At 32.3% G+C, this 12,641-nt stretch overlaps 1 protein-coding gene and 1 long non-coding RNA gene across 5 annotated transcripts in view; both read left to right on the plus strand.

Annotated features, from left to right (window-relative positions):
* The window catches only part of LOC136969654 (uncharacterized), a 176,096-nt gene that overhangs the window by 118,996 nt on the left and 44,459 nt on the right, over positions 1–12,641 (plus strand). The window lies entirely within an intron of this gene.
* Positions 11,888–12,365, plus strand: LOC136969734 (uncharacterized). Its single transcript, XR_010879862.1, has 2 exons — positions 11,888–12,125; positions 12,240–12,365. It is a non-coding gene; the product is annotated as an uncharacterized lncRNA (long non-coding RNA).

The following is a 12,641-nucleotide window of genomic DNA, read 5'->3' on the forward strand; positions in this document are numbered from 1 at the left end:
TGTTCTTTCTCAAACACAGATAATTGATGGCGGATAGCGCTGACAAGAAAACCAAATATCAGCTTTTTATTTTATTATATATATATATATATATATTTTTTTTTCAAAGAAAGTCTGGAGATAATTTTGAAGTCTAATTTCATATAGAAAATTCATGTCATAAAACCGAACATTACTTAGTTCTTAACAAACAACTTCTTCATCCTTGAAGTCACATCACTCGATATGGTTTATTTTGTTTCTTCTAATCTTGAATTTTAATCGATTCAATTCAGATTTGTTTCTATATGTAGTCTTAAATGCTAGTCTTAATTAAACTCTGCTCAATCCGGAAATAGTTAGGACCCAAACAACGTTTGTTGACGACGTAAGTTATGCATTTAATACGAAATAAATAATGAAAAAATAGAAAAATATCTAAACAAAAAACAAATTTTTTTTAAAAGAATCTTCTGCCTAACCAGTTTAACGTCAATTGTTCGAACTTTTTTAAATGTTAGAGTATATAAATATATTTATTATTTTCTTTATGTTTAAAATCACTTTTTGTTTGAATTCAATAACTCAGTTTCTATTTGTATTCGTGTCAAAACTGGCTGCAGATTTTGGTATTTGTTTAATAATTTTTAGGATTTAATCTAGGTTAGAAGACAACTCTCTATCCTTTTGTCAGTGTTCCCCTTTTTTTCTTAGTTTCTTTTGTGAAGTTATCAATAAATTGAAGGATTTAGTGGAAAATCTTTGAAGTTTCACGTACTTTATACTTCAAAGAAGGATTATTGTGTTGAGCTGGGTGTACATCTATACACATACAAAAAAAGACAACTTGTTTTATTTTTTTAAGTTTAAAATGATCTCTGCAATATATTACTTTCTCAAATATTATCATCTACTGCTCTAATTCATCTTGAAGACATTCAATGGCAAATATATATATATATATATATATATTTATTTCAACATTGTTGGAAAAGTTTTTAAGTATCTTTTCAGAGTATAATATAGTTCCGGATGAAGAGTTATTTTCCTTCTTAACACGAAAATTTCTGAATTAAATTCTTAACTATCTGCAAACGTGTAGATTATAATTTGAAAATGATTAAAGTAATACACAATTTCGACTTTTTTTTTAAAGTTGTAGTACGTATCAAAGACGAAGCTTCCGTATTTGAAGATTGAAAGTTGACATTAACTCTTGGAATATTTTGTTTAAATCTTATTTAAACAAAAAATTTTTGACGAATCGAACGAATATATTTTTTCCATTTTTAAAAGAATCTTACATGCGATTATTCATACATTACTTTTTTTTATCCAGCGACTTCCGTCCTATTGAAAGTAATCATTTCTCTCTCTCAGACACAGAGAAAACCGAAAGTTCTAGTTGTAGTCCCTCTTTCTTCCCATCTGTGTGTAATTTTGGCTCCTAACAAACTTCCACTTAATCCGTAGATTACTTCCAAGAGACTAGCAGTTTCCAAGGCAACCGTGTGACTTTATGACCAGGACAGTAGCAAGAAGAGGCCACAGCACAGATGTTTTTGCCTTCGCAGTTTCTACTTCATGTTATGTGTATGGAGGTAATATGTGGCTGACCACAGCTGAGCTGGATAATCTGTTGACCACTATAGAACGTCACCTGGTCATTAATGGATAGTCTTTGTGTGGTCATATTGACCAGATGTTATGCATACTTGCTAACTTTGCAACAGTTGGATGGCAATCAATTTATTTTCAGATGTTACCGCTATACGTCGTTAAGGATTTTATAATGAAAATTATAAATGATATTTAATATTAAATTTCTGTTTATTTTTCATTATAATTATATATTAGAGCGCTGTGAAGCGATTTTAATCATTAAACAAAACACATTCTCTTGTCAAAGGGTTGAAACTTTTGTTTGAATCGACTAAGACGAGTCGTATTTCGGTGACAATGGTAGCGAGTTCATTCACTAGAAGTCATGCTGTGAATATCTGTTTCTCCTTTAATATTTTGAGAGTAATTCCGATTTAACAGCACTGAAAAATAACTTTTTACTTTACCGACTTTGCAGCGTCTAGCATACAAATTGCCAATATTGAATTGTTTAATATTCTATAGTTGCCAAGTGTACACGTCTCTTTTATGCTTTAAACACGCTGACGGCGCCGGTTTCGTGACAATGTTCATATTTTATATAAAAGAAATATTAATAAAGTATCTTCCAAAAATATCTTACAAATTAAGTATAGTATAACAGGTTGAATGTATGGTGTGAATTGAAAAACAGGACTGGTATTTGCCTGGAGGAAGACAGTAAGCCTGTTATTTATTCTAAGTTTACAAGCATTTTAAATGTCGTTATGGTTTACAGATTATTTTATACTATATATGGACATTATATTTGAAAATTTGATAAATGAAAGTAGGAGCAGATAAGGCTTAAAGACGGTAAGGTAACGGAATTAGAAAAAATTGGGAGATCTTCAGTCAGTTAAAACTATTGAGAAATCATTGTTTCTCTCTTAACTGGTAGAGAATCTGAAGTCAGTCGGCCATTTCCGAGCAATCGATCTTTCTCTTGGTAATTTCTTTCGTCTTTTTGGAGTTTGTCAAAGAATTGAATGATGTAAGTATGATTAAGTGAACTGACTGGTCTCTTACAGATTGTGGCTGATATTTTACGATCGAGACACTGAAGCTACAGTCCGTAAAGATTTTATAGGAGATCGTAAAGTTGCTACTAGCAGGCAACCTCGGTGGGGGAGTTTCGCTCGGAGGAAAAGAAATCTTTCAGTTGGCGAACTTGTAGACCTTCATAAATGAATATTGCTAAGATGCATTTCTCACCAAAACTCCAGACACAAGTAAATCGGATATACATCACGTGCAATACTTTGTCCTTAAGACACATCACATGTATCCGATTGATAAATGACTATTGAATAACGTTTGCTTGTCTTGATGGCTCCGACTGACTCTGGATAGATGGAGTCTTCGACATGGAATTCTGTCATTGTACATAGGATGGGTCATTTGTTAACATCTGCCATTTTCCTTAATGGTAGAAGACCTTATGATAGGTAAGGGTCGCTTAAGGAATATCTATATACCTGTGATGTACTGACAGTCGAGACTGGCCGAGGCTTTTTCCTAAAAATATCAAAAGATGTTAGTGTATAGCTTTTATAAAAAATAAAGAAAAGAAAGAAATGATAAGGGAAAAATCTATAAATAATTTATTTTAGAAGCAAAACGATTTAATGGTTAAGAATTAAGATTAAATTATTTTATTAATTAAATATACGTTAAAGCTCAGTAGAATAATTTTTCAAATGCTAAAAAATCCAGAGAAAAGGTTAAAAAAAGGATAAATTGGGATGAAGTAAGCTAGTAACATTAAAACCTAAGTGTGACTTTATACAGCGTATATTTGATAAGAAAAATCCGCTTGATATATCTTTATCTCATAAATAGGTATATATGGGGTTTGAATTATGACTTTCCTATGCAAACGACTCATATTGGTATCTCCATGCCCGCTTTAATGGAACATTTGCATCATCTATCGAGACAATATGGCCCAGTTGGTGTCATTTTAAAGATGAAATGTGTATATAGTTTATCCTTAACCTTCTCGAAACGGTTATATTTGAATAAACTATCGTCTTTACTAATTCCTTAGCGGTTTAGAAAATATTTTCGAACAAATTAATCATTTAAGAATTTAAAATCTCGTTCACGCTAATAAACTTTTAATGAAAAGAATTCCGACAGTTTGCAGGCGCTGCATTTCGCCAGCCAGCTAACTTGATGACCTTATCAGTGTTGCAGGAAAGGAAGATACACATAGATAAGTGCAGTCAATGATATTGACGGGTATAATTACTGTCACTAATTGAAGTGCACGAAGCTAGAGACTTGGACCCCTAACGACAACTACAATGACATACAGCTTACCAAACTACTGAACCATCAAACGAACATGATCACTAAGTTCGTCCAACCGTCTTCTGCCCTTCTATACAATATTAGTCAAATCCTCCACTCTTCCTTAGTCCAGTAAGAGAATTTAGATTACATGTGTAACCGAGTGTAATAAATGCTAACTTCTGAACTGACAGGAAGAAGGAAAAAATTACTAGAAATTCTCCAAGTGAATCATTAAGAATTACACAATTATAATTAAAACAGTTTTCACTAAATAAATAATAAAATAGATAAAATATCGAAAGAAATTTCGAATAAAATTTAAATAAATCAATTTTCTACATGTTTAGGATTTTTGTCTCGTGCCGTTAAAGCGTTACAGCAAAAATTCAATCCGTCCATCCGTCTGGCGACACATTTATAAAGGAAAAAAAAAAAAAACTCGTCCAGAACAAGTTATGGATGATACCATCAATCACTTTAGGCTGAAGCCTTGTAAAAATGATCGTATATACCTTATAAAAAGCGTTGATCGGGCTCAAATTTTATGTAAAGATCAACTAGGATACTTATATTAAAGTTGAAAATCGCTAAAAGCTTTGTACTATATGCGATTTCCTCCTTTAATAAGACGAAGAAAAAAATTTATTTTAGTTAAATTAAATTTGTAAAACGCGAATTGGAGTATCAGTTTCTTCCGAATTAAAAGGTTGAAAGTTTTGTGTGCATCCTTACGAAGTTTGGAAAAGACATTTTTGATAAATTTGAAAGTTTTCTCGAAATAACAACGGCAAAAAAAAAGCCTTTTTGGTAAATGGTCAACCATAAAAGTAACAAAATATTGGAGAACAATACCTTTATTAAAATAAAAACATGCTCGCTGTAAGGAAAACGAACAGATTACATTCCGAAATAGCTGAACGGAAATAAAAAAAATTTTCTATGATTAGTAATATTATCGGGTATCTTTGTATTAAATTAAATTATGCAAATTTTCTAGCTTCGATTGATCAGATACATGACAAACGATGTGTTTTCAGAGTTGTTCTGCCTTCCTCGTAGCAAAACGTCGAACTGATAAATTATCTTGTATTCTGACTATCTGTTGAATGTTTAATGGATACGCATTAATAAATGCTTCATGATATTCAGTATATCGCGTTCTAATGCTGTTCTCAGGAAAAATTCTTTTGTCGCTCGCAAATATATGATTGACGAGTCTCAATTTTTTTTTGTATATATATATTATTGACTAGTCTGCCATCATTTTTAAATAAACAGGTTTGAAGTTGATTAAAGAGAATATTCATATTTAATTTTTTAACTGTAATACACGAGATTTTATTAGTGTCGAGGTGAAGGGTATCGTTGCTATTTTCAGATGTAGAAGAAAAGAAACATCCCTCTGGAATTGCATTATCACGAATTATTTTATGGTTGTGTTGATTATGATAATTGATAACGGATGATTGTATCAAGTGCGTTAAAATGATGCATTTTCTTTTATACAATGCTTATTCTATATAATTTATATCTTCACCTTTTCATTTTAGAACTTCTATGATTCAATACTTTTAAAATTTATGTTTCGTGCTGATAAAAATAAATTTGAAAATTTGAAAAAATAATCTTTAATTTTTTTTATAATTTTCTATGATTTATAATTTATTAGATATATAATGTTTAACTTATTAGAAGAAAAAGATTTGATGCGTTTCACCTTCTTCTTGAAAATTTCTACCATTGAATCTTAAAATATTCTGTAAACTTAAAATAAAATTTAAATATTTACATTGGACACTTTATATCTTCGATTTGAAAATTTTTGCATGATGTGATATGCAAATTTTTCTTGACAATTTTTAAAGATAGGCTGACGATAGCATCATGTCATTTCAGCATTTCTAAAAGTCAATATGTCCTATTGCTCATAGATGCAGTAATTCCGACGAAAAATGGTTTGCAGATGTTATTTTCGGACGTGAACTTCGCTACAACGTAATTCTTCACGCGTTAACCTAGTAATGTGTATGCATCGGTAATTCACGAAAAAATACTGGGGTAGTAATATATATATATATATACGGATAGAAAATTTTATTAAAAATTATAGCCTAAAATTTATTTCTGTGCTTTTCCATTGTTTGCCATGTTTCCGAGATACCGGTGTAATAACAATTTTGTTATTATGGTAGCAGTATGAAACCGATAGTGGTGGCCAGATAGTGTGATGTTGAAAAGATCACACTACCCCTACTACTTTTGTTTTATTGTTGGCGTTGTTTTTGTTGTTTTATTGGTCTTGGGTGTATTGTTGTGATAGTACTGTAGCTACGATCGTTGTCTGCTGGTGTGTGTGTGTTCACTTTCATATTGCCCGAGGACTAGTGGTTTTTCTTTTTTCCAGCAGAATATAACTGTTCTAACTGCAACAAACTTTAAGTTTAATCACAAAACACAACGAAGGACATCTTTTATACTTAATTTATTGTCGGTCGGACAGAATTATTTTGTAAAAAAAAATTGCCTAACGTCTTTAGAATTAGTATGGCGTTTAAGCTATTTAATTCATAATAAATTTTCCTTTACAGTACCATACATAAAATTAGTTAAAGTGGGTTGAGTGAAATCAATCGATTTGAAGTTGAAGTCTAGGTGAATTTCCCCAAAGACGGAAACTATCAAACAACAGGAAACGAAAACTCTCTAAGAGTTAGAAGCCAATATTTTGGCACCTAATTAGTATTGGGAGGAGATCTAGAAAGACAGAGTCGCGGTATATCCCCTAAACTGTACTTCTCACACTTTTATTTTTCTTTTCTAATTTCCTTTTTGAAGCAATGAAATTTCCCGCAGAGTAACAAGGTGTGACTAAGCCGCCTGCTGCGTTCAACCCGATTTCCCTTGTGGTATTACTCTATGTTGAGTTAAATATCAAATAATGGCTTGATTAACTTCTCAGAAAATTATATACAGCACCTTAAGCACACTTCTCGGAAGCCGCTGGTAACTTTTAAAACGGGATTTAAAAATTATTTTCGATAAAAGTACAAAAGATTAATAGTAATTGCGAGATTAGATTTGCTTCACCATCAATTATACTAGATAAAGCGCTTGTCATTGTAATGGGCTGCGTTGCGTGCGCATGGCAGCGCGATTTATGAAAAATGATAGTAAGATTGTCCAAAATCTTGTATAGCAAAATCTGTTATAAATTATTATTTAGATAATTCTAGATAGAATCTATTTTGATCTTAGATAAACTTCGCTGGCTTTATTTAGGAAATTTCAACTTTTTACACGCGTTAAACCGAGAGAATCATAATTACTTTAGCTTACTTGCTAGGTTTAATAAGTATTAGATTGCTGAGATTTGCAGTAGTTTCATAGATAAGTGTGTTATCATACTCTGGAAAAACTGCAGAGGCAGAAAATGTCTTAATAGTATAAATCGATATAATTGGATTTTAGTTATAAAGGAGAATAATATAGTTAGTGATTTACGAACAGACAAACAGACAGATTCTTCTGTTATCGATCCCAATACAAACAGTTCATTTGCTACTGTTACGGTAAGGGAAACGTGTAAGCAATTTTATCGCAATAGGGTGAACGATTTCATTCGATCTAGCGTAAAATAAAACAGGAACCAGGAGAGAGAAAGAAAAAAAAAAGAACGTTTAAGTAAGCTGGAAATCAGAAGAATCATCTAGAAGAGAAAGTGTATAGAAGAAACAACGGCAGAATAGAAATGAGAACATTTTCTCATCACACATTGGGTGTAAATCCAATTCTTGTGAAAACATTGCAACTGGCTAAGAAACGATTTTTGAGGAGAAACAGATTTGCCAAGGAAAGATCCGAAAAGCATTTTGTATTTATCAGCACCTGGACTGGGCCCCCTAAACGGAAGAAATCAATATGAAGCGGACGTGCTACAGCATGCTTCAGTAAGATAGCATAGACTGAGATATATGTGCTTAAGTCTTTACTGCAGTGAGACAATTCTAGTCATAAACATTAGGATTTACACAACATTTCTCAGATTCACCAAGTCTTGTTTCATCTTCGCATACACCACAACCATACATTTCCAACTATCTCCTTTGTACGGTCAGGTAGTACATGATTTATCCTTTCACGTTGCCCTAGTCCAATGATAGGAGTCCTTGGATAGTGAAATATTACAGAACTTTCTAAGGCTCGCTACTGATTGATGATTTCGCTAATGGCGACCTTAACTATCGGTATATCAGTACTGTATTTGATGATGGACAGTGTGTAAATGCTATTTCTATGTGGAGTATTCGTAGTTGATGGATTGGATATCTCTCCTCGGTTACTGAATAAAATATGATGTTCGGCTTTGGCTTTTAATGAGAATCGCTTCTTTTAAGATCGTAGCCGCACAGTTTTTTGTGGTTTAATCATTTTTCGTGGCCGCGATATAAACACGGTTTCGTGTTTCTCAAGGTGGATCCCAGACATACAGTCTCCTATGATGAATTGCGAGCTATACTTTCTTAGTAATACGCTGCTTTCACTTCCGAAGATGCTAATTTTTCCTCTTTTATAGACTAAGATGGATCTATCGCATTTCATTATTAAAATATCATGTTTTTCTAAACCCTTCTCGCTTGTATAAAATTAAATATCAACTACATAAAGCAAGTTAGCGCGATTATTATTTTTATCGCTGCGAAAAATCTAATAATAGTAAATGATATAAATAACAGAACGAGTTAAGGAAAGAATAGTAAAATGAAAATTGCCATTAATAATTCAGTGATAAGAGTCGTACCATAAACATCTAAACTGTTTAAAAATCTGTTAAAGTACTTACTAGATGATTTGATAAAATGAGATAGCGCAAATGGGTCGTTTTGCTCGACTGTTTAACTTTGAAAACAACATAAAACAATAAATATATGTATAGTATATATAGAGCAACATAAATAAAATTATCTTTACGATAATAACACTTCTAAAAGATATAGTAGACTGAATTATCATGTATAGTACCGCACTCGATGCAACAAAACCGCTGTATTGCAGTAAGAGTCTCTATAGAAAATACAGCCAAGCCATGACTGTAATCTTCGTAAGAACAACTCGTGTTCTTATCTGCTTTCCAGTGTTTATTGGTCAAGATGTTGACTTTTATGACTTCAGCCATGATGTCTCGACCATACTGACCAGCATAGCAATGAGAAGAATGCTGCAGCTGACAACTTATCGGGCAAAGTGGAGTCGGTAAAATTTTCTTTAATTCTCCTCACATATGACAAAGCACTTTTTCTTTGTTTAGATTATCTTTACGATAAGAAACTGAATCAGGGATTGATTTTGGTGAAATAGAGCTTTATAAAAGAATCATATTTTAGAAGCACGCCTGGTAATCTGTCTTCACTGCGATACTCAGAAAAAATGCAGAGAAGCCATATTTATGGTTAGCTGATGGTTTCGGCACAAAAACAAACAAATAAAAAACAAAAATGTAGAAATATTTCGTCAACGCTAGAAAATACTATAAATATTTTATTTTGCATATTTTCACTGAAGATGGAGTCATTTTTTTTAATTTGAAAGTTTTCCTCACTTTAAATAATTGAGATAATAGTTGGCTAATGCAAAATGCAATTATTCGATGCATTAATAATTCTTGTAATTCATGTACATTATTAAGCATGGTATCATTTGCATTTCATTACATCCTGTTCACAATTGGACATGGATGTTCAATTGTGCACACTATTAATATTGATTATCATGCGATTTTTAATACGACAACCACCGACTTGTATCTTTTATATGGTTATTTGCTGTACTATTAATCTTATATATTATTACACGCGAAAATACATAATTATCATCACTGCACGTCATAATTATTCTCGTTAAATTTTGCTTTAATTTTCTTGCTTTTATTATTCATTTTAATATCTTGTTTCGCTTTATTATTTTAAACATTTTCCTGCCATATTATTATTTTTTAACACAGGTCACGTTTCGATTTTATTACTTGCGTGTACTGCTATCTTTCAAATGTTTCCATATAAATAATATGAGCTTCATATTTTTTTATAACAATTTAATTTTCTTAATTGGATTATTGGACTTATAATTTTAAAAAAACTCGACAATTTGTTTAAATTGTTAAAGTTTTATTAATTATTAAAATTTGTTAGGTTCATTTAGAGTTTAATTGTTGGCGTCATTAAATTAACTCCTTATCTAAAATGTTTCTAGTCAGTCAGACGATGTTAACAAACAGATAAAAAAGAAAGGGGATTGTAAATTTCTCTCACATCAAAAGGATTTTCTGCTGTATCTCCAGTTAAAAATTCTGCAATAAATTAGACTGTTTGTAATTAGGGTAAGAAAGTAGAACTTATAAAGGGCGTAGTTACAGAAATATGTTCTGAAACTAGCGGAAAAGCAATATTCTAAGTAGGAAAGCTACACGATATGATATTATAAAAGTAATAATCCTGTGAAAGCGGTCGAAAACGTCATCCAAAAACGATGTCGAAACAATATTTTGTAAGAAATGGCGAAACATTGTTTTCGAAAAGCTACAATTCATAAATAAAAGCCGTCTCGAAGCAAAAGCTTGGTAAAATATCATGAAAACGATATAATTTAAAATTAGTGATTAAGTTTTATTCGGTGAACGCCGAGCGAATCGATATTTTCTGAAAGCAGTGAGAAGATGTAGTGTATATCTGTAAGAAAGCGGGGACAAATCAATATCTTGCAAAGTAGCGAAGAAGCTTACCCCTTGTAAAAGCAAGCGAGTTTTATTCCCGAAATGTTAATTCGTTCTCCCAAGCAATGTTAGCCGAAATTATCTAGCAGAAATAATTTTTAAGGAGCGGTAAAGCAATATTCTCCGAAGAGAGTGAATCAATATCTCCTGAAAGCAGTGAAAAGCAATCCTGCTGCAAAAGTGGTGCAGCAGCGACAGAACCAACCGTTGCAGCTGCAGTCAGTTCCACTACTTATCTCCAGTTATTAGCATTTCCCATCTTTGTCATCCCTCATCATTATTTAAATTGTCCTACCAGCACTAATCATCACAATATGCATCACAAATAACCATATCACAATCGAGAAGTTCACATATTCCATCAATTCTTTTCAAACTTACGCCTCATTAACGACCTTACACAATCATACATTTTTATTCCTAACTCCGAAGCTAAATGACCAAAAAGCTGTTTTTTAACAGCCATGCCATTAATTTAACCAGTAGATGTTTTTCCCATTCCTACTTCAATAAAAGAAAAGGAGATAAAAAGAAAATTTTCTTGATGGCGTTATAGACAAGTGATTCAATCCTCTCTCGGCGGAGATAGAAAGCCATCAATCTAAGGATCCTATCCTCGATATATTCTGTCATGCATAGTGTACCTGAACGGGGAATAGATTCATTGGTCACACTTCAGAGCCCTTGACACGCGTCACTTTGGTGGTTGGCTTCAGCTTCATTTTCTTATTGCTATCGAAACACATCACATCGCCTCACCATTTATCACCTGATCACGTTCAACAACTGACAGGGATTGAGAAAATTAAGCTTTGAACCGCGGCTATTCTTGACTAGAGTAAGTTATCTCTCTGAAATTCAATACATTTTTACACCCGATTACTCTATATTCTGAATAAATTTGTTTTTGATAAATGAACCGCCACCGATACAATATGATATATGGTGTTTTAAGAATCTTCCTAGATTCCATTTTGTTTAGATAATCAGATGAAAATTAAAAGAAAATTGCACTCTAACACCTCTTCATTCTTCTTTAATCTCTTTTTTTTGTCAATTTCTCTTTGCAAATTGAATAAAATTGAGTAATTACGCCACCGACTTTTTGTTGAGTTTATTTTTAACATCGGAAAAGTTAAAAGTTTTTTCTTCTTATTTTTAAATCTATGGTAATTATAACTGTTCTAGAAAGGACAGCTTTTGAAGGTAAAAAGTTAGAAAAGTTTTAACCAATGATCCAATGAATCCTATGCTAAAAACAAGCCCACTTTCTCTAACGATTTGCCATTTAAAAGATTTCTCAATAGCAGGAAACTTTTATTTTTACCCATTTCCATATTTCAGTATCTTCCAATACATTTCCTGGCTAGCATACAGTCACTATAACCTCTTCTAGTCTTTCTTCAAGTTCGTGCAATGGTAGGGAATGGAAGCAAAAGAGGTAGTTCTACTATATACCGGTAGGGGAAATGACTCGTGAGTCGATCACGAGATCCACCAAGCGGGTATAATGGTGAGTATAAGGTGTCAGGATTCTCAATTTTTCCTTCCCTAGGGTTAGATGTTGACAGAAGTGGCCGGCCAGTCGTAAATGCCTGCAGTTGTTGGATAATGAAGCTTTGTACGGATCAATAATCTCCTTCCTACTAGTTTCGAGATGATGAGTGACGATGTCTCCAAGGTGTGTTTCTATTCCAGTCATTAGGGGGATGTTCTGCTGTGACAACTGACTACTGTGAAATCTTTCTTTTCTATAGAAAAGAATCGCCTTTAGCTTTATAGCGTACGGATGAATGAATGATTGACAGATGAAAATTACTTTTAAAAATGTTCTTACCGAACCGAAAAGGATCAAACGCGACTATCATCACTCCAAATTAATTAAAATGCCTTAAATTTAAAAGATTTCCTAAGTTGATTCCATCAAGTAACTGTTAAAAGTTTATCTCATAATCAC

This window comes from Centruroides vittatus, unplaced genomic scaffold, assembly GCF_030686945.1.
Source record: "Centruroides vittatus isolate TY-2023 unplaced genomic scaffold, ASM3068694v2 contig_18, whole genome shotgun sequence".
Taxonomy (NCBI): domain Eukaryota; kingdom Metazoa; phylum Arthropoda; class Arachnida; order Scorpiones; family Buthidae; genus Centruroides; species Centruroides vittatus.